At 33.9% G+C, this 24,657-nt stretch overlaps 1 protein-coding gene and 1 pseudogene across 5 annotated transcripts in view; one reads left to right on the plus strand and one right to left on the minus strand.

Annotated features, from left to right (window-relative positions):
- Positions 1-24,657, minus strand: part of CSMD3 (CUB and Sushi multiple domains 3) — a 1,170,304-nt gene that overhangs the window by 1,085,962 nt on the left and 59,685 nt on the right. The window lies entirely within an intron of this gene.
- Positions 7,800-8,065, plus strand: LOC112823326 (NADH dehydrogenase [ubiquinone] 1 alpha subcomplex subunit 3 pseudogene; annotated as a pseudogene).

The raw sequence follows: 24,657 nt of genomic DNA on the forward strand, positions 1-24,657 counted from the left end.
TGCCTTCAGTCCCAAAAATGATTTCCATTTACAAGAAAAGAAAACATTTACTAGATCTCATCTTAGGTGAGCTTGGATTTCTAGGCTCAGTACTGGCCTTTGACTCAAAAGTTTCATATTTAGCAACATTGACTGGCATTATAATATGTATGTCTATATATCTGAATGTCTTTTAATATTAGCAGTTTCTTTTGCAGCACATTTCCTACCAGAAAGTGTATAAATAGGTTCTTTGTATTAAAGGTCTTGATGTGTCACTTTTCCTTATATATCATAATATTTATCTGCCTAAATGGTAAAATTTAAAACAAAATCCAAATTTTTCAAAAATTTCAAAATTTTTCAAAATTTTCCACATTTCAAAATTTTTATTTTATTTTGGATCATTTTTATTATTTTTTAAAAATTTTTATTATTGAAGTACAGTCAACATATAATTTTATGTTAGTTTCCGGTGTACAATATAGTGATTCAACAATTCTATACATTATGCATTACTCATCACAATAAGTGTAGTTACCATCTGTCACCATTCAATGTTATAAGTCTGAGAAGGAATAACCTTGGCAAAGGAAATGGTGACCTCGTCACACATTGTAAATACCCTTACCCTTAGCCTTTAAAACTGAATTATTAAGATCTGATTCCATGTTTTAATATTGATTGATATTTGCTTTAATGTTTTAAAATTTTCTGTCAATGCACATCATTGTGCATTTGCACCTAGGTGCTAAATAGCACCTAGTCCTACTTTGATTCTACATAATTCTTTATTTATCTGGGGTGTTCTTCAATGAAGGTAATATTTGATGGGAAAATTGAACACTGAGATTGATGGAATTGATGGAGCACTGCAAGAATCACCTGTAGAGAATCACCCAGGAAAGGTGGGTAGTTTTGCTGTCCGAAAAATTCATCCTCTGGGACAGACACATCCATTAAAGTATAATTTAAAGGAAAATGTCCTGCTAAAATTATTCATGAATATAAGTTAATCTGCTCAATGGTAGGCAAACAAAAGGAGAATATTAATCATTTTCATTCCTGGGGCCAGTATTAGTGTCTTTATTATAGATAAATCTCTATTCATTCATTACCATGTTTTACGTGAGAATAATGATTCAGCTAGAAAATAATTTCGCTTTTATTTTAGTTAGCCAATGCATAGCAGTCCCAGAGAATCTGTGTGCTAGTACTAATAGAGATAAAACTAGGGTTTTGAAAAGAATGAAATGGAATTTGGGGATCCAAATTCTCAGATGAATTCTTGCTCTCTACTTTTATCTTGAATCTGTTTCCGTTGCCTTGAGAAAGAGAGAAGTTTCTCTCTGATAAACATAACAGATCGTTGACAAGAGAGAAAAGGCATCCCCAGCCCAGAGAAAAGTCTTTTCAAAGATAGACCAATACAACAAACTAGAGTGACAAGTATTTGAACATGACTGAAATATAAGCTTTTGACTCACTTTCAAGCTTTTTCTTCAAAAGCTGGGGTATAAAGTACCAAAGGACCTTATCTAATTGTACATAGGTATTTGACTTTATCCTTCTACACAACTGTAGAATCAATGAATTGTTATGAAAGCTTAAAAATGTATATTGTAAAAGATCATTGAAGATCATTTATTGAAGATGTATGTATTTTTTTAAAAAATATATTTCTTTCCCTATAAGAAAGAAATTCAAACTTTAATTATGGCATCCTAAGCCATCTGCAAACACATTTGTCTTATCTTTCAGTACGCGTTCCTCACTCTTTCTCTCCCTAGGCTATTATTATTCCTTTTCTAAACATATTATATACATTCATTCCTCCGTGGTTTTACTTCACTTCCCTGACAAGAAGTCTCTTCCATAACTTCTTCCCCATTGAGCCTTCTCATTCTATGAGCCCAGCCTGCAATGTTTCCTGATCTTTTTCAATTTGGTCTCCTGTAATTCTCCCATTAAAATGATTTTTTTTCCTTTTTTTTAATTTCAACACCTTTATCTTGAATTCAGGTGATATAAATTATTGTAAGATTAATAATGGATTATCTTTATTCCTGGGATATGTCATAAAATAATCTATGGGAGGGGAAAGTAATTACAAGTATAAATAAAACATCTTGGCTCCTGACACTGGTCTTGATTATTATTAGTTTTGGATTTAACAGCAAGAGCAAAGGCAACAATAACAAAATTAAACGAATGGGATTACATCAAGTTCACATTTTCCATAGAAGACATACAGAGAGCCAACAGTTATATGAAAAGGTGCTCAACATTACCAATCATTAGGGAAATGCAAATCAAAATCACAAGATATCAATTCACACTTGTTAGAAAGACTGTTACCACATATACAAGAGGTAAGCATTGGTAAAGATGTAGAGAAAAGGGAACACTCACTTACTGTTGCTGAGAATGTAAATTGGTTCAGCCACTAGGGAAAACAGTATGGAGGTTCCTCAAAAAATTAAAGATAGAATTATCATATGATCCAGCAATTCCACTCTTAGGTATATGTTCAAAGGTAATATACATACATATATATTTATAATATGTTATAAATATATTTTATATATACAAAATGGAATATTTTTCAGCCATAAATATATTTCATGCCATTTATGATGATATGGATGGACCTTGAGAGCAGTACGCTAAATGAAATAAATCAGACAGAGAAAGAAACACTATGTTCTCACTTATATGCAGAATCTATAAAAACTAAACATAGAAACTGGGAACAAATTGTTGGTTGTCAGAGGCACGGGGTAGAGGGAGGGTGAAATGGGTAAAGGTGGTCAGGGGTGTACAAACTTCCAGTTATGAGATAAATAAGTTCTGGGAATATAATGCACAGCATGATGACTATAATTAGCAATATAGCAGGGTATATTTGAAAGTTGCTAAGTCAGTAGATGTAAAATTTTTCATCACAGGAAAAATAATTTTGTAACCACTTGAGGTAATAATGGATGTTAACCAAACATATTGAAGTAAACATTTCAAGGTATATACATGTATCAAATCATTATGTTGTACACCTTAAATTAATACAATGTTATATGTCAATTATATCCCAATAAAGCTGGGGCGAAAATGCCCATCTTGGCCATGAGGTTATAATTATCCAAACTGACTTATGGGTCCATGGAAGTTAATGATATTATACCTTACTTTTGTATACGTTTAAAATTATCCATAATTTTTTGAAGAGTAACCTTCACAAAATTCAGGTTATTTCACAATTTAAATAATTAAGTGGATGTTCCATTTTTCTGCTATTGTTAATTTCTTACATATTTGCTCTCAAGCATATTTCTCAAATATATCTTTTTTGAGGATAAAGACAGTATTGTATTAATTTCTATATTATTTATAAAACCTTTTTTCAAGTATAAATAAATATAAAATTTGAATACATTATATTGAATGACAATATTAATATATTTTATACCTTTAATTTTTGTTACAAGTATTTATAAGTTACAAAATACAAATATTAAACCTATATACATCTCTGTAGTATCTGCTACGTAAAAGAAACAGAGACAGAATTGTGAGATTCTTTTGTTTCCTCAAATATATATTCCATGCAAATCAGGCTTATTATTATTATTATTTGCTTTTTTATTGCTTCAATGATGTTTGCCCTGAAACTCAGAGTGTTCATAAGCTTAATGTGAATCAATGATATAGGAAGGTTATCACAACAAAGAATAGTGGCAAAGAATCACAGATGAATTACATATAAGAATTGAGAGGTAAATCTTTAAGCAGAAAAGAATAATATCAGCTACTCAATTTGGAAAAAGAAGTAACATTCAAGAGATTCCAAAGAGATCAACAAAAATATTAAAGGATTATAAAATAGACTCTATGATAAATGGTTAAAAGAATTGTGGTTATTAGCTTACAGAGTAAAAAGCAAAGAAGGAATTTAACACTTTTCACAGAAAGTGGTCATATAGGAGTATTCCAATGAGAACCGAATTACAGCAGGTAGAATTTTGGAACAGAAAGGATTTTAGACTCATGTATAGTAGGCAAAGGTTAGTGATAGTTTACAAATCCATACTAGTTAAATAAAATTAACTTGAGGTCAAGATGATTGAATCCATTGATTAATTGTTCACTCAGGCTTTGTGACTCTGCAAAGCCAAATACAATTTTTTCCTGTGAGTATTTAGGAGGAAAATTTATTCTCTACATAAATGAATAGGCTTGTTCCTCAAGGTATCTTGCAGTTTAAAAATTCTATGAAGTACTTTAACAATATTATTTTTCATATGTTCACATTTGCACACACATCTACAGTTAATATCCTTAGTTCTCTTAATACACTTAGTAGTTAATATACTTATTTGGTAAACTTTTACCTGGTTGGCCACATGTAGTTTAGATGTGTGAGGCAACAGGGAATGAATACCAGGATTACTCTGTTAATATCTGGGATCTCAATTTCCTAATGCATAACATGAAGATCTGAATGGGAAGTTCTCAATTTACCATTTTGCTAAATTTTAAATTTTTCATGAATGATTTAAACGCTGATTTTGATGCAGATGAAGCAGGCATGTAGCCAGCAGGGGGAGTCCTAATTTTATCCCCTAAATTATAGAACCTCTTAAATTTTGGCACAAAATTTGGCTGATTTATTTTATACGATACTAAAAGCATGGTAAAAGTATATTTATGCCCGGTTTTTTAAAAAGTAAAAAATGTAGAAGTATATTATCCTGTAAAATTTATCTAATAATGTAACAGAGTTTTTTAACTGTTCAAAATTAGCATTTTCATTTGATCTTCATCAGGATTAGCTTCTAGTCCCAACAGCCACTGTGAAGCAGAATTAAATCCTCTAATCTTTCAATAACAGTGAAGGAAAAGATTTTGGCCGGAATTGAACACACACAGATGGTATTTCTATATTCTGTGCCTCATTCAGAACACCTGCTACAAATCTCCACTGTACTCAAAACCATTAAGGAAAAATATATACATATTTGTTAGTTTGACTTATTTGAAAAAAATAATTTTCCTACTGATTTATTGTAAACTAAAATAATTTGTGATGTTATCTTTGATTTTATGGGCACACAGTTAAAGTTTCTTAATTTGTCTCCGATTTTAATCTATTGATCCTATCCCTGCCTCCTTCCAATATTTTCCAATTTCATGTATATATTTAAAGTTGATTAAATATGTACATGTGTTAATGCCACAGCCTAATGCTTTCAGCCTCTACATATGTATATATTAATTGAAGAAATATAAATGTTTATTAACTTTACTATTACTTTGCAATGTCATCAACATTTTTGTTTTTTTAAATCTTCCTTTAATATTAAGAGCATGATAAAACTTAAAAGAAACTTAGAATTCATCATTTTAAGTGATTCGTTTACAAGATAAGAAAGTCCAGAGCACTTATTACTTATCTAAGTTACCACATGAAGTTATTAAAGAGCTAAAACTATGTCTAGATCACCTGATTCGCATACCAATGGATGTCCACTATGACATTGTTCCTGGTAATCTATACTCTTTTTTTTTTTTCAGAGTTTTTCACCTTGGCTTTATTAAATACATAGGAAAGAAGAACTATATGATATCTCATTTTTCTGAAGCCTCAATGGGAAGCAACAATTTAATATTTAACTGAATACTTCTGTAAAATCCATATGTAATCAATATTTTTCTATTAGGACTATCTCAAAGATAGTTCCCTCTCTCCATACATGTCTATATCAATATAAGTATCTGTCCATATGTATATTATGTTAAAAAGTAGTTATGTAAACTGTAGACAGTATATAGCATGAAAGAGTAATACATATATACACACTCACGCATAGTGTATTTGCATATACAACATATATTTGAAAAAATTTACTGTCTGATAAATAGCCTATAAACAGGCAAGAAATATGTGGCAATGTAAATAAGATTTAACATAACATTTTATGGGGCGTCTGGGTGGCTCAGTCAGTTGGGCATCTGCCTTTGGCTCAGGTCATGATCTCCAGGTCCTGGGATCAAGCCCCATGTCAGGCTCCCTGCTCAGTGGGCAGCTTGCTCCTCCCTCTCCTTCTGCCCCTCTCCTCCTCTCCCCTGCTACTGTTCTCTTTCTCTCTCTCAAGTAAATAAATACAATCTTTAAAAAACTAACATCTTATAATCTATACAAAGAATATATTACCATATATACCTTGCCTGTTTTAAATGTATTTTTTACTATTTTAATCTATTATTCACACAACACTACTTCTACCTCCAGTCTCCCTAATGCTTTCCCTAGACATAAGATTGGTGCTTAGGAAACACTGAGAATTAGAGAAGTTTGAATTTGCATCCTTCACTCCCTATTCTGTCTGCCTTTTCTGATTTTTCATTGGTCTATTACCTATTGAAATACAAGTGTTTTTATTTTATTATCCTTCCACTTTTTCTATTTTATTAACTTCTGATAAGTAAATTAGCATTAAATATTTTAAGATTAATATTTTATATCTCCTTCAAGGTTTATATTCTAAAAGAAAAATGAGAAAGAAAGAAAGCCAATGAAATAAAGGTGTGATCCTTAGTCCATACTAACATTCAGTAAATGTGAATAAATGGATTATGGGTGAGAATTTCAGGCAAGTATAAACTAGTAATACATATATTTTTGGAATAAGACACTTTCACAATTTTCCAAATTCAATATCTATATTACCTATTAATATTTTGAGCCTGGCTGTGGAGGAATTGAGGGTATTTGAAAGTATTCTTAACCAAATTCAGCAAGAGTTGCTGTTTTAAACATTTAACTCTCATTTTAATCCAAATGCTTATTAAATTCTTTTTTCTGCAGATTCCAATGTGCACTTTGTTGTTAAAGAGTGGAAAATGTTCAATAAAAGAAGCACCATAACACAGGGAAGATTTAACATGAGGGTAGGATTAATGCTGCTTATACCCTTATCCACGCCTGGGCAGTATTGTAATTGCTTTCAAAATTGGAGGACAGAGTCCTCCAATATTGACATTTAAAGCAATCTTTTTTTTTTAAGGTTTGACCACCATTTTTAATATATATAAGAAAATAATGAGGCTCTATGTTACATAGAAAACTTTCCTAAGATCTTTGTATGGCTTTGCCTCAGCTACAAAATCAATATTGAGACAATGGGGCAAAAAGATGTCATCTTAAAAGTGGAACACCACTGAATAATGGGTATTGATAACAGACATTTTTCTTAAGGAAACCCTATGTACTTCCCAAGTCATTGCTAATATAGCCTACAAAATTAAAAGTTGCTACACCAGAAGAGAAGCTTAATACCATATAATGGTGCCCATGTTGCTATCAGCCAGTCAACAAATAAATATGCATGAAACATCTACAATGTGCTAGTAGTTGTCAAGAATATATTTGCAAAATGGAAAATTAACATTAGCTTAGATTATAGTCTTATGTACGCCATTCTTTCATATTCCATGGAAGTTACCTGTCCCCATGCCCCTGCCATTAAAGGGAGCAGGCAGGATTCCAAGGCAGACAGTAGAAAATATTCAAGGTAGTTTAAAAGCCGAACACACTTTCACACATATAGACCCACAAATGCCCAAGAAAAAAAGAAACTATCAGTAAATACTTAGCAAAGAGTATCAGAAGAAACAAACCTCCTCAGCTATCAAGCTAAGAGAGACCATTAAAAAAAAAAAAAAAAAAAAGGAAAAAGACTGTTCTGGAAACAACTAAGCAATTGTATTGAGACTTAGTTTTTAAAATCTGCCAACATGAAGCCGCCACCTCTGCTGCGACCAGGATGGCCGGGAGACTCGCCACCTTCCTCAAGGATGCCTGGGCCAAGGAGCCGGTGCTGGTTGCGTCCTTCACCATCGGGGGCCTCGCTCTAATTCTGCCCACCCTCAGCCCCTTCACCAAATACGCCACCATGATCAACCAGGCCACGCCCTACAACTATCCAGTGCCCCTCCGAGATGATGGGAACATGCCCGACGTGCCCAGCCACCCCCAAGACCCCCAGGGCCCAAGCTTGGAGTGGCTGAAGAACTTGTGAGCACCCCCGGTGACATGAGGAGGCCCCTCCCCTGTGCCAATAAAATGCGAAAAGCGACCACCCAAAAAATAAAATAAAATAAAATAAAATCTGCCAACATGAAATAACAGTGCCTTATATAAGAATATAATACAAAAATGGCTTATATAAAAATTAGAAGATCTTGGAAATGAAATAAGTGCAAGCCACATTAATCATAACTAAGATAAGGGTCTTATGAATTATTTAAGTGAAGGGGACTCAGGATTGGTAGAAGTCACATACAATTATTGTTTATAATATAAAACATTGTTCCAAAATTTAGAAGTAGGGCAAAAGAGGGTTGTGTGCTCTTTTAATGCATGCTGGAGCATTATCTAAGAGGCACACCCAAAGATTATCTACCTGTGTAAAGGTGACTTTTATTGATTCATTTAACAATTAAAGAATAGACTCTGAAATCATCTGTTAAATTGTTGATTTGTCTAGTAGAGAAACACGTATTGTTTATCTAGTAGAAAAGGTAACTTCAGAGGTGATGGTTTGTTGTAGGATATTAGCCAGTTCTGAACCCAACCTTGCAGTCTTATTTCAGCATTTTTTCTTCATTACCCATAAATTTTCAGCATCTCAAATGATTTCTGAATCAGTTTAACCATTGTTAAACTGTTTAATGGTTAAATTGTTAACCATTGTGATTGTTTCCTCATTGAGTTAGATAAAATTTTGACATGTGTATATTCTATATCTCAGTGGGAGTGTTGGTGTTTAACTGTTTGAAAATTATACTTTCATTATTTAGTAAGTTGTATATAGTGGGTTTAATGCAAGATATGGTGTCCAGTTATGTTTATCTGACCATTTGGTTGTCTTCCCACAGACAAAACTTCGAAGACACTTAGAAATGTGGTTGTAATACTTGCCTTGGCTGTAATCCTAATATTGATTGAGGCCCAACCTTTTTTACCATGATGAGAAGACATTTAAGTAACCCCTCATTAAGAAAGTTGTTTTGGAGTAAGATGTAAATCTTACTTTTGTTTTAACATGTTCTTCATTATTTGGTTATTAGAAGGATTACAACCTCATGTCAAAGTAAAAATGAATAAGGTTTTATACTTTATTGTATTGTACATATATGAGTGTTTAAGCTTATTTAAAATTACTTTAAAAACTAAATATAGTTTAAAAATATAAAGATATAGTTTAAAAATATAAAGAAGACCTATTTGATCTAGCAAAATATATTTTATTTGACAATTAACTCAAAGTCATGTTTTTTAGAAAATGATTCAATGCTTTTCATAATTATGGACATTTACAAATGTATACGTTTGAACAAATGTGTACATTTGAGATGGTATTTATTTTTTTAAAGGCAGGATATGTGTGCCAATATTAGGTTCCTGTAGTAATACAAAAATAGTTACAAATAGCCTTTGAAACATAAAATGTATTGATATAAAAATTTCCTAGGCAAAACTAAATATATTTTCTTTAATGTTGAATATTTTTATATATTAATATATAATTATTATATAATATATAATTATATATAAATTATAATATTCCATTTTCTATATAATATATAATATACAATTATTATATATTCTATATTAATTATAAATTATATATTAATATATAATTTATATATTATATATTGCTTATATATTATATAGAAAATATAATATACAATACATGTTAATATTCAAATATTTTTCTTAGCATAAGGGGAGTATTTAAAAGTAAATATATACTCTAAAATTATTTCTTAATAATTAATATTTTGATTAAAATGATAATAGCAGATAAATATATTTTGTTTCAAATTTTCCACTTTAAATATTCAACAAATGGGGAAAAATGTACAATATACTTAATGCTAATTAGCAAATTCTGCCCCCTTTGATATTATATTTGGCTTTGCTATTTAAAAGAAATTAATATAAAAAATAATAATAAAATAAAATAAATTAATATATGAGAAATAAAATCTTGAAACCACCACTGATACCAAATTAAAAAATCCTCATTAAATGAAAATCTATCCTCCTTAACATTGTTTGCTTTCTAAAATACAGGGAAGAAAGGGTGGCTGGGTTGCTCAGTCTGTTAAGTCTCTGGATTTCAGCTCAGGTCAATATCTCAGAGTCATGGGATCAAGTCCCATGTCGGGTTCTGTGCTGCTCAGGGCAGAGTCTGCTTTTCCTTCTCTCTCTGCCCCTCTTCGTCTTCCTCTCTTTCTCTCTCTAAAATAAATAGTCTTTTAAAAAAATAAAATAAAGTAAAATAAAATAAAACACAAGGAAGAATAAATCATCTCAGTATGTATAAGAATAAGATATTCCACCTATGAAATAATATCTGAAAAACTGACTTATCTATTTCTCACTGCTTTTTAGGCAATGTTGATAAATCAAAAGTAAGATTATAAAACAAACATTGTAATTTAAACTGAGAGTTTTCCTGTGATTTTCTTTATGTGTCAGGTGTCTGAAACTTAATTTTTAGTTCATTTGGACTACATTTTTATTTCAAATAAAGCATATATTTCAATTTCTTTAGTTAGTGTTATACGATTTCTATGAAACATACAAAATATGTATTTTTACAAAGAATAGGAACTCTTCTATTTGGAAACGCGCCAGACTTAGAGTGCATTCATTTGTATATTAGCCCAAATCTGCTAACTAGCGGTGAGATTTATACTGGGATTCAATCTCTTTATACATACAGTAAAACTTCCAACACAAAATTATTATGGCAAATTATATTGAGCAATGATTTATCCACCAAAATTCTTTATTCAGTACTTTCAAAGGCTTTCTTAGATGAAAAAATTTCAAAACAGGTATTTTGTAAAGAATCAACATAAGGAGCATACACAAAACCAAAATGTGCGTGCTTTTGGTAAGATATTCAGATTCACTTTATTTCAAAATGATCATCTAAATTGTGATTTAAAAAGATAAACTACTCGGAATTAAGGGAAACAAATAAGTAAGTAAACCTGATACAAAGAAAGCATGCCTCTCAATTAATAACACAGAATTCTAAGCATTTTAGACTTCTCTAGAATTTTCAGGGTGGAGATGATGATAGTAATAGTAATAAAGTATAATAATAATAATAAGTTGTATGAAATTTGGCGTTCTCTAGGCATAAAACTTAGCAAGGCATTTTTTTAAAAGATTATTTATTTATTTATTTATTATTTAAGCAGGTAGAGGGACAGAGGCAAAGAGAAAGAATCTCAAGTAGACTCTATGCTGAGCACAGAGCCGGTCATGGGGCTCAGTCCCACAACCCTAAGATCATGACCTGAGTCGAAATCAAAAGTCCAATACTTAACCAGCTGAGCCACTCAGGTGACCCGCTTTGAAAGGCATCTATTCCTGGTATCACCGTCTTGCTAAGCGTAAGCACAATGAGCCTTTTAGCAGCTTCTAAATATGGTATAATGTAAAGATCCCAGTTTATGGGTGGGGAGGTCAATCCCAGTTTCCATTCAGGTATTCAAAAAATATGTGTATAGTGTCTCCTCTGTGCCAAGGTCTAAATGCAGATTTATCTGTCATACTTTATCTATGCTTGGAGCTCTGGTGTAGTTGAGAAGGCAGATGTTAAATAAATAAGCATCTAATTATATATTTTGATAGTACATAAATAAAAGTATAGTGTTTAATCCTGCGATTATAAGGTCTGATAATAGTTTCAGATTGAATGGATAAAAAAAAGTCCTGGATAAGAGATGCTTTGTTGAGATTTGTAGAAAGAGAAAAAGCCAGCCATACATATAATCTAAAGAGTCTTGCTTATAGAGCTAACTCATATGGGAATGTCCAGGTGCAAGAAAGTTTGGTGCTTTAAAGCCATGGTTCCCAACCAGGGGAAATATTGCCCACCAGGGGACATTCAGCAACAAATGGCTGTAGACATTTTTGGTTGTCACAACTGAGGGTGTGTGTGTGTGTGTGTGTGTGTGTGTGTGTGTGTGTGTGTGTTACTGATGTTGTGTAGCGGGTAGGGGTTAGGAATGCTAACCTAAACATCTTCCAAGCACAGGACAACCTACCATAAGGGGCTGCACGTGAGAAATCCTGCTTTAAAAGAATTAAAAGAGCAGGGCGCCTGGGTGGCTCAGTCGTTAAGCGTCTGCCTTCGGCTCAGGTCATGATCCCAGAGTCCTGGGATCGAGCCCCGCATCGGGCTCCCTGCTCCGCAGGCAAGCCTGCTTCTCCCTCTCCCACTCCCTCTGCTTGTGTTCCCTCTCTCGCTGTGTCTCTCTCTGTCAAATAAATAAATAAAATCTTAAAAAAATAAATAAATAAATAAATAAAAGAAAAGAATTAAAAGAGATGTAATAGGCCCCAAGTTGCAGTGCAAAAAGATAAAAAAAAAATTGAATTTCTTCCTATAAAGGACTGCATATTATCATTAGGTTTTAAGTAAGATAATAATATTTCATTTACATTTTAAAATCATAATTCTGTGAAACACTGGGCGAATGGAAAAGGGTCTTTTTGTTTTCTACAGAAGGAACATATGAGTATAATCATAAGAGGAGGATGTAAATTATAATGAACATGAACCCATTCAGGTAAACAAGCTAATATTTTCTTTTGCCTGGCATAGAAAAAAAAATCAACCTGCATATTGCCTCTTGGTTATAAAACATTTTCTGAGAATTAGAAGCACACACACACCCACACATTCTGAGTAACTTGTGGATAACAGAATAGCATTAGAAAGGAGCAAATACAGAAATGCCAGTAAGCAAGCTATCATAATACTCAAGGACAAGTATAAATGATAAAATTTGGTCTAGGGTGGAGGCAATAAAAAATGGAATGAACTGGTTGTGCTTAAGATAAACAGTGGAGGTAAAACATGACTGAATGATAGGTTGGATGTGTAGCATAAGGAAGAAGACCTGGTCGGAGGCGCCTGGGTGGCTCAGTCTGTAAATGACTGCCTTCAGCTCAGGTCATGATCTCAGGGTCCTGGGATCGAGCCCCGCATCGGGCTCCCTGCTCCGCGGGAAGTCTGCTTCTCCCTCTCCCACTCCCCCTTGTGTTCCCTCTCTCGCTGTGTGTTCCCTCTCTCGCTGTGTCTCAATCTGTCAAATAAATAAATAAAATCTTTAAAAAAAAAAAAAAGGAAGAAGACCTGGTCAGGAACACTTCCCAAGTTTTTGCTTTCAGCACCTATGCAGAGCAGGGGCTGGTAATCAAGATGGAAAGGATGCCTTAAGAAAGAGCTTTATAGTAAATTCCATATCTTCAAACACTCTAATTCCTCTGTAATTCAACAATATTTTAATTTAACTTAGAATCATTCTAATAGGGCGCCTGGGTGGCTCAGTTGGTTGGGCGACTGCCTTCACCTTAGGTCATGATCCTGGAGTTCCAGGATCGAGTCCCGCATGGGGCTCCCTGCTCAGCGGGGAGTCTGCTTCTCCCTTTGACCCTCCCTCCTCTCATGTGCTCTCTCTCTCTCTCTCATTCTCTCTCTCAAATAAATAAATAAAATCTTTAAAAAAAAGAATCATTCTAATAATACTTTTGTGTATTTTATTGTATTGAACAAAGATTAGATTTATCTTACAGCTACAAAACAGAAAACAATGACTGTATATTTTAGCAGCCCTGTACAAGTAGAAAAAATTTGTGCATCAGTGGAAAACTATGCAATATTTACTTACGAGGGTACATTCTTCCATTTTATCTGACTCCTATTCTATGGAAGCTGTTTTTCAACTCTGCAAGTTGTAGAAAACTAATAGCAATGCAAATTAAGTCCTTTCTAGTAGATGTTCCATTGACTTTCCAGTTTTGCCTTCATTTGCATATTCATTTCAGTATTCTTGTTCTATAAGTGTATCTGTTCTTTGAAGGATTCTCTTTTTAACTGGTTATAAAATCTACCTGGTTCTCTCATTGACTAATAGGTAAAATAAATTCTTTAATATGTGTTCAGTTTGGTATTTCTATGAAAGTTGTAATTTCACCTTTTTTTTCAAAGTTATCTTTCTGTGTGTTTAATTTATTACATTTTAATTTGGCAAGATATGTATTTTGCCAGTTTAGTTCCAGTATTTGTCATCACATTCTTAAATTTCTCACATTTGGTCATCTCTGAACCTATACCCGAACTATATTTACCTAATATATTATTAGAATATTTACATATAAAAATGCTTACATGTTTTTTCTTTTAACTTAGAAAGAGGAGAGATAATTAGAAAAAGGAGAACCACTGTAAATGTCTTTTACTGAAATGGATCTTAGTCCAAGCCTAATGTCCCTACAACTTGTTGATAAAGAATAACTGCCGTTAGTTTCCTAGAGACTGGCAATGAAAATCAACTACAATTTACTAACACATCCAATTTCAGAACCAAAGTGCATGAGCAATAACCTTCCATTATAACACACAAAAAATGATTTTAAACTACTTCTGCAATGTGTAAATCAAACAAATCGATATTTGGAGCAATTACTTTTAACTTATAAATAAGTCACCAAATAAAAATTCCATCTTGCCCAAGGAATGCTTTATATTTTCATGTTGCCTTTGATGTGTGCTACTCAGAGACAAAATGCTTTGCAAAACATGGAATGTAGTCAGAAAACAGTGTCTTGAAGTCCTGCAGTCTGAAGTAAAACAAATAAGCCAAAAAGAAAAAAGAAAGAAAAAAAGGCAAATCTCAGAAGATTACTTCTCCCTTCTTCCCTCAGGCCTTTTCCAGGCAGTCAGCTCTTTCATCCAGGAATAGATTCAAATTTCGTCTCCATAGATAAATGCCAAGCTTGCACAATGTTTCTTGACTTCAAAAATAGATGTTTCTCTTCAATAAGTTGTCAAACTATTTTAGGAGATTTTCTCTTTATTTGGCACAACTGGTAGGAATTTATCACTAAAGGTAAACTAGAATGATTTTCTAGATGCTAGTGGAAAGAGACGCACAATTAAATAGTTTTCAGAGAATAATTAAGGTGTAAGTGGGAAAAATCAATTTATATGACATATCTAGGAATTACAGAGGGTTGTACAAATTGAAACATTAACATATGAAAGAAAAATTTATGAGAATAAAGAACATTCAAGGAGCAGAGACAGATCCAGGCTTTTAAGTCTTCAAGTTTATTCTTCTGGGGGAATCTCACTTTAATGGAAAAAAAAAAAAAGAAAAATTACAAAAAGGAAAATTACTAAGGTCCCTTCTGGGTTTTTTGAGAGGCTTGAGCAAATGCAGGGCTATGAAGCTTAAGTTTCATTAGAATAAATTCATCTCTATTGAAGAAGAAAAATTATTTTTAAAGTACTGTCTAATTATTCATTTATTACAAAAACATTTAAAACATTAATGCCCTTTACAGGGTAGTTTCTGGGGGATACAATGAAGAATGAGAAAAGAGAAGTGCACATTCCCTTACAGTGTATAGTCTGACAGGTCAAAAAACTCATTGATTAAATAACCAAATGGCTACTTTGGTAAAGGAAGTAAGATATAAATTTATGAAAGAAGGTATATTTGAAAAATTTAGCATAAACAAAACAACCCATAGTCCCACCACACAGAGGTAACCTATGCTACTATTTTGAAATAATTTTTCCTATTTTATTTTGCCCATTCACAAATAAGTATCTTCAGTATTCTTACAACTGTACTGTGTATTCAGGTTTATATCTTTTTATTTTATTTACATTACTGTAGCCAAAAAGTACTTATTAATATATTTTAAATATCTAATTATAGTTCATAGTAACAAAGTGTGTTTAAACATCCCCTTATTACTGCAGAATTTTTGTTTTTTTACTTTTGCTCTTATAAATATTACCATAACAAACATCTTGGAATGCATAGTCGAATGGCTCCTTAGAGTCCTACATGTGGCATTACTTGTGCAAAATATGATATCTTTAGATAGTTTATACATATTGCGAAGTTACTTCCAAGAAAGATTTTACCAATTTGAACTTACAGGAATTTTGAATTAAGACCATTTCAATTTCACACAGCCCTCATTAGCATTGCTTGTTATGATTTACAAACAATCATAACTTGATAGTCAAAAATATTATTAAAGTTTTGCTTTATCTAACATTTATTTAATTAATGTTGATGGTGAATCACTTCTTACGATTGTTAGCTTTTTATATTTCTTCAATGATTTCTTCATTTGAATCCTTAATCATTTGGTTGTTTGGGGGGGCAGTTAGTGTTTCCCCTTATTATTTTTATGATGTGCTTTTGTTTGAAAAAAAGATAATTAAGTGGATCCTATCATCATTAAGTCATGTTAACTTGGTACATATTTTTTTCCTGAACATTAGTGCCACATGTTGAAGTGCAGAAGAACTATGACTGAATATTAAAATGAGACAATTATAATAAATGGGGAAATTCCTGTGAGTCTATAAGTCTCATAAACTTGGTGATTCTATTCAGAAAATATTTATTAGGCACACCCACACAAGAATAAAACAGTTGCTAAACCTCATAATTTCACAAAGGATGTGATACCGAGATGAATTTTTAGAGAGAATATGCGTTAGGAGAAAGAGGAACAGACACTTCAGAGAGATGGAACAGCATTTAGACAGGCACAGAGAGACAAAAGCGAGGATACAAGTGCTAAGAAATTAAAATAGCCGCATAGTGACAAAAGAACAAAGAACTTAGGAAAGTTGATCCATGAAAGTGGAGAGATGAACAGGGGTCAGTCGAATGACAAAAGTTTTTCCTTTCTTAAAGATTTATTATTTATTTTAGAGTGTGTGTGTGCAAGTGGGGGGATGGGCAGAGGGAGAAAGAGAATCTCAAGCAGACTCCCCGCTAAGCAGGGAACCCAACATAAGGCTCAATCCCAGGACCCTGAGATCATGACCTGAGCCAAAATGAAGAGTCTTATCGGACTGAGCCTCTTAACAGACTGAGCCACCCAGGTGCCCCTGAATGACAAAAGTTTTTAAGAAAAATAATCACCTGTTCAAATTTCTGCCATAAGAGACATTAAATTTCAAGCATCTAAGGAGAGCGTTAACAAAAGAAAAAAATGAGAATAGTCATATTACTAAAATGCTCCATACTTCACCTCTGAGAAGGGCTTGAATAGAAGTGGAAATGAAGGGAAGCACATTTGAAAGAGACAGTTGAGGAAACAGGTTGAGTGGGATAAGGCAAGGAGGAGACACGTGACCTTTAGAGATGAGAGTATAATTTAACCACTTGAGGGTTCTGAGGAAAATACATTTGAAGGGACACAATGCGTTTCATGTTGATCCTGTTGATTATCAGGTGCCTGCAATCATAGATAATAATGTCCGGTAAGTAGTGATTTTTGGAAAATTGGCATTTGGTAATTGACTTTTGAACTATTAATTATAGTTGAGAAAGTTTGCAGAAATTTAAATTATGTGAACTAAATGGGAGGCTTCTCACAGGCTGATCTGTCCTGTCTTATACTGGTAATAATTTGAGGCTCTCTCTCCTCCCACTTCAGGCTATCACGCCCTGCACTCAGCTGCTCGGGGTGTCTTAGTGGGCACGTTGCCAAGCCTTCCTAATTGCTCATTCTAGTTTCAGCTTTGCCCCCTTTCTGACCATTCTCCACTGTTGCCAAGAGACTTTTCTAACACATACAATCAAGTTTCACCACCATACTGTTTCTTATACTCTTTAGAAAACTACTGGGAGTACAACACTCATTTCTTACTCTAAATTCCACCATACTTAGGAACATGTCCTGATGCCATATCCAGTGTCCATTCTTTTAAGCTAAAATATTAATTTATGGTCATATTCTATTTTAGTTACTGGCTTTTCTTTCTCCTCTACCCAACTATTATATTCTAGAGAAAATATTTTTATTGACCCTGGCACTTAAGTATCCCTAGCACTTAGCTCTGTACTTAACATTTGGAGGGTGATCAAAATATCTTTAATAAATGAATTCTGTTTCCTCTGAGAGAATACACTATTTTTGAAGAAGGCTTAGGATGGGAATCTATGAGTACAGCGTATCAGTCAGGATCCAGTCAGGAACACACAAACCACACTAGGTGTTTCAACAGAAGGAACATATAGAGCATCAGTTAAACAGATGTTGAAGGCAGATAAAATGAAACACTGAATCATCATGCAGGAAAGCAGCTCACATCCACCAAGCTGGAGAAACAAAGAGAAGAATCTGGGTCTATCAGAGCCCAGAAGCTCACTGAAGCAATCCCAAAGATCTTGAAATCAGAGGTCAGAGGAGGACGCATCATTCAGCTGGTTCTGGCACATCTGAGAAAGCACAATGAGGTTGCTTTGGGAAGTGCCGAAAGACTCGGAAGAATTGAGAAAAGTGCAACTGCTAAAGAGAAAATCCATACTGGAGCTTCACTGCCAAGAAAAGCAAGAAAACAGAAGATGCAAGCACCCTTTCCTCTTCTCTGTCTCTCCATTTGGTCTCTAGTACCCTTATCTGTGGAACCGAGTAGAAAGCCAGCTGACAAGGGATAAATTGAGTTTGCATAACCCCAGCCCAAGCACCCAAAACAGAGTCTAGATCTTTTATATACTCAAAATAGATCAATAAATTTGGAGCTTAGATGATAGCTTAATAACCAGCATATGCATAAACCAACTTGGCCTTAAAAATTTACTTTAGGATCCTGATAAGCGGGGAAAATAAAAAGAAGAGAAAAAAAAAAGAAAGAAAAGAAAAGTCTGCCTGTTCAGAGAAGAAATAAGAAAAGATGACTTACCAATGTCCTAAAACATTCAGGACAGATTTTGCTTATGCCCAGCTGTAATGATATAATTTATAAAATAAAAATGAGTTTGCTGAATTCATGGATGCCCCCTGGATGGTGTACCAGGTTTGATGACTGATCAGGGGTACACTATTAAGAAGAGGTGTTCAATAAACTTTATGCTGTCTTCACACTATGGCTTTACCTAACATTTTTTGACCTCAACTTTCCTTGCAGGAACAGCAGTGTTAAATATGAGTCTGCAGCTCAGAGGATAGGCCAGGGTTGGTGGGGATAGAATTTGTGGACTCTTAACATTTACTTGAAACCATGAGGATAAAATCTTCCAAGGGAACTGTGTAGAAAAAGATAAAGTATCCAAGATTGTACTTAAGAAGCAATAATATTTAAAGTTTATGGCAGGGGATGGGGAGAGCAAAGAAGAGATTAGAAAACACTAAAAGATGTAATTTAGGAAAGATGGATCCTGCTATCATATTGCTGCTTTAATTTGCATTTTTATTAAAATGCAATTGGATGTTTTCTCATATTTAGTGATCATTTGTTTTTTTTTCATTGTTTGAGAATTGTCTACTTATTTCTATTAAGTTTTATTTTGGAGCTTTCATGATGTTTAGACATTTCTATGAACCTTTAAATATAAAGTTATATTGTCAGATAGTAGAAGATCTTTAAAGACATCATTATAACTACTCCTCTGAAACAGCCTTGAATTTTAGTCGCAGTTTAAGAAAATTGTGCCAAATATACAAAGAGTTTTAGAAAATCCCAAAATTATGGATATGCAGCTGAACCTGTGCCAATATTCTCTTCTCTTCTTCCCTCTCTTGTATTATTTTGTTTTGTTTTGTTTTGTTTTTTTCTGTAGGCAGAATCCAACCATAGTTGTTAAGGGTGAGGAGTAGATGTTTCTCAAGCAGAGTTCTTGGATTTCAGTCTTGTTTTGACTAACAAGCAGAGGCTCCTGAGTGAATTACGTACTTTCTCTGTGATTCTTTTTCTCTTCTGTAAAATGAGGATGAAAATATCCATCACTAAGTAAGGTGATTGTGAATGTTAATTGAATTGATGCATGAAAATAATCAATTCCTGTACACAAGAAAACACCTAATAAATAACAGATTTTACATTTATTCATCTCTATCTTCCTTTTGACTAGCATAATTTGGCATATATTATTAGGTTCTCTCTCTCTCTCTCTCTCTCTCTGTCTCTCTCTGTCTCTGGCACATACTGTTAAAATCTCTGTCTCTGTCCCTCTCTCTCTCTCTCAATATGTGTATGTACATGTATAAAACCCACATTTTACAAATAACTAAACTAAGGTCTAAAGATATTGATATCTTGACCCCAAAAAGCAGCGAATGGGCATTCACTGACAGTCATAGCTATTAGGCTACATTCATTAATCTTTTTCAAAGTTAATTATCTATCGATCACTACATCAGAATGAGATGTAGTGCTTATTAAATAAGATTACTGAGCTCCACTCTGTTTTACTGAACAATTATGGGGATTAATCCCAGAAATTGCATGTCAAACTACTACTTCAAATGCTTCATAGGCATACTAAGTTAATTGAATAGAATAAAATGTGACCCAAAATTTACAAGAAAGGGACACATGAAGGAAGAGAACTTCTAGTGATGATGTGTGTAAAACACATACAATTATGGAAAATTTCAGATCTTTTCTGGTAACTAAACCTTGGAAAAATTCTTTATGATCCAGAAAGGCAAGGAATATTTTTAAGTGGACGTGTTTCTTTGTATCAGAAGACCATTATGTTGGCTCTTAAAAACTATTAAAAACGAAGTAATAATTTGGATGGCAAAATTCAAGCTATTTTCATTAAGTCATTGGACACATACTTGCTGGTTTAGTTGTTAGGGATCCGGGAGTGGGGGGAAAAAATAACAGACAAAAAATTTTCCTGTCTTTTTGCCGTAGTTGCATTTTATCTTTATAATAACTGACCTCACATCAATGAGACTGAAATGAGATAATGTCTGTAAAATGTTTTATAAACTGTAAAATACAATGGGCTAATAAATGGTTATTATGGTTGTCATTATGTTACTTTTATGAATACAGTAGTACTTCTTTTTTTTTAAAGATTTTATTTATTCATTTGTCAGAGAGAGAGCACAAGCAAGGGGAGGGGCAGGGAGAGGGAGAAGCAGGCTTCCCGCTGAGCAAGGAGCCGGATGTAGGATTCGATCTCAGGACCCTGGAATTACGACCTGAGCTGAAGGCAGACATATAACTGACTGAGCCACCTGGGTGTTGCTAGTGTAGTACTTCTACATTACTTCCCCATCCTATGCATGCCTTTAATAATCAACAAATTACAGGTAACTTATCATATTTCAAAGACTACATGAGGAATTAAAGCAAATAAGATAAACATGATGAAATTCATGCCCTCAAGTCGTTCATGGTCAATTAAAGCATTTCAAAGACTAATAGTGTAACTATAACCCCAGAGGGATTAGACATAGTGCATGTGGAGCAGGGAGAAGGAGGATTTTAAATCTTCTTGAGGGTGGTTAGGGAAGGTGAAAAAGACCTCATAATGTGAATGCAACTGAAAGGGATATGAGAGCAGAAGAGCAGTAGCAAAGAGAAGAACCACAGGCATCTAAGACCACAGCATATTCCTAAGGCCAGTAGCTCTGTTGGGCTAGATGTCCTGCTATTTGTGGGAAAGTCAAAGATAAGCCTGGGTAGCCCAGTAGAAAACAGATTCATTTATTCCCCCATTCATACATTAATCAATCCATGTTTGAATAGCTTTATATACTAGGCTAAGACAGTATAATTAATACAGAGATGAAATACAGGGTATATGTTATGTGCAGGATCAAGATGAGGTCAGAGGCAAATACAACTCTTCTAGGGGACAATGATACCAGCATGAAGTAAAATGTACCACTGGAATATAGTGAAGATAAAGGATATTAATGAATTTGAAGTGGAGAATGAGGGAGAGAAACCAGGCTTCCACTTTGGATGAATGAATGATTAAATTGTGGTACCATCCCTGAGAAAATCATTTTGAATGGAGATGATTAGTTTGCTTTTTGTACCTCCCAAGTATCTATTTGGCTTGTTATCCCCTTGAATTATAGTTATCCAGTGCCTTTCTGAACCATCTGAATCTTGAGTAAGAAACAGACATCCTTAATTTGTCGGTAATTTTTAATTCACCGCACTTAAATCAATGTCTGACACGTAGTAGGTAGACATGCCCGGTTGCTGTATTGAATTGCATATGTGTACTGTATGACCTTTAAAATAGACCACACAGTAACAAAATTATCATCAAGGAAATTCAATCCAAAGAGAAACATTTACATGATTATGGTTGCTAAAGTTCTGAATTTACCAGCATGCATTCCTTTCAGGAAAGGCATCTTCAGCTATCTGAATTGCTCTTTTCACAATTTTAGTTTCATTGACTTCCATTTCAGAGTTATTTCTAGCACACAGATATCAGCTACTGAGACATATTTGGTAATCAAATAAGATACCTGTTTATCATGAGTTCTAAAGCACTATGGGAATAATTACAGCATGAGTGCATGATGCCAGAAGGTTTTTGAGTTACTGCTGTCTTGGAGGACATAGTCATCTGTCTTACTATTCTCTTTTTCTTCCTCTGCCTCATTACTTGATATATATGAAAACAAATCAAGATGTAAAATGGCAACTTACCACATCAAAGTTGTGAACACAATAGCAAAAGTCCACTAGGATTAATGTTAAATTCCCATGACTCAGGATTATGAAGTCTTGTCTACCTGCAGTTAATCCCTACTGTTTACAGGCTGGAATAGACTAAAACACATACTGAGAACTCCGCACTTCAAATTCATTATTTTAAGCACAAAGCTTATTATTTTTCCCAAGTAAATCTATTCTTCTTCAAGTTTTTCCTAAAGTAACAGTTACTATCTAGTGAGACTGTGAAATTCAAAACAGCAACAACAAAATACAATCCCCCCAAAAATAACTGGACTCTTAGTTCACTCTTTGCATTCTGTCCATAGTACAGATATGAATAAAGTGGTTCACTTTATTCAGTTCACATGTTGAGCACTTTTGATAAGCCACACACCGGCCGAAGCATTTCTATGGGTTACATTATTTTTTCATCATTAAAACACTCTTTAAGGAGGAAATTGATGTCATGTTCACTCTCCTGTTGAAGAAACTAAACCATAAAAGATTAAGTAGCTTGCCCAAAGATATACATGTTTCAAACTAAGATTGTCTGACTTTAAACTCTGGCTTCCCTATATGCTAGTTATTTGATCCTGGGTGAATTATGTCATCAATTTGAGGCCTAGGTAACCAAAAATCTTGGTTTGCAATAGACTGGAGGACTTCCTGAAACACAGGATTTTTAAAGCTAAGATTGATACAGATGTGGAATAATTGATTATCCTTCCATATTTGAAAAATGAGCATAGTAAAAGTGCCCACGTTTAAGGGTTTTGTTGAGTATTAAATGACAATCTGTAGGGTATTAGTATAATGACTGACTCACAGTGAGTGTTCAATAACCACTAATTCTTATCATTATTGCTGTAATTTTCTCCCTTGTTTTCCTTATCCTAGAGTCTCTTGCTCTATTCCATCGTACATATTGCCACCCAAATTATGGTATAAAACCTAGAATGATAATGCCACTCACATGATAAAAAGACAGGTTGACTCTGTATTGTCTAATTAATAAAGTATGTATTTTGTAATATAAGATTCTTTGCAATTCATTCTTTACACTCTATAGCAAACTTTTTTTTGCATTTTTTAATTTTTTTATGTTATGTTAATCACCATACATCATTAGTTTTTGATGTAGTGTTCCATGATTCATTGTTTGCATATAACACCCAGTGTTCCATTCAATATGTGCCCTCTTTAATACCCATCACCAGGCTAACCCACTCCCCCACCCTCCTCCCCTCTAGAACCCTCAGTTTGTTTCTGAGTCCATAGTCTTTCATGGTTCATCTCCCCCTCCAATTCCCACCCCCTTCATTTTTCCCTTCCTACTCTCTTCTATTTTTTAACATATAATGTATTATTTGTTTCAGAGTTACAGGTCTATGATTCAACAGTCTTACAAAATTCACAGCACTCACCATAGCACATACCCTTCCCAATGTCGATCACCCAGCCACCCCATCCCTCCCACCCCCCCACCACTCCAGCAACCCTCAGTTTGTTACCTGAGATGAAGAATTCCTCCTATCAGTGAGATCATATGATACATCTTTCTCTGATTGACTTATTTCGTTCAGCATAATACCCTCCAGTACCATCCACATCACTGCAAATGGCAAGATCTCATTCCTTTTGATGGCTGCATAATATTCCATTGTATATATACACCACATCTTCTTTATCCATTCGTCTGTCAATGGACATCTTGGCTCTTTCCGTATTTGGCTATTGTGCACATTGCTGCTATAAACATTGGGGTGCACGTACCCCTTTGGATCCCTACATTTGTATCTTTGGGGTAAATACCCAGGAGTGTAATTGCTGGGTTGTAGGGTAGCTCTATTTTCAACTTTTTGAGGAACCTCCAGACTGTTTTCCAGATTGGTTGCACCAGCTTGCATTCCCACCAACAGTGTAGGAGGGTTCCCCTTCCTCCACATCCCCGCCAACATCTGTCATTTCCTGACTTATTAATTTTAGCCATTCTGACTGGTGTGAGGTGGTATCTCATTGAAGTTTGGATTTGGATTTCCCTGATGCCGAGCAATGTTGAGCACTTTGGTTCATATGTCTGTTGGCCATTTGGATGTCTTCTTTGGAAAAATGTCTGTTCATGTCCTCT

This window comes from Callorhinus ursinus, unplaced genomic scaffold (genome assembly GCF_003265705.2).
Source record: "Callorhinus ursinus isolate GAN/ISIS: 27379988/994484 unplaced genomic scaffold, GSC_fseal_2.0 scaffold5, whole genome shotgun sequence".
NCBI lineage: Eukaryota > Metazoa > Chordata > Mammalia > Carnivora > Otariidae > Callorhinus > Callorhinus ursinus.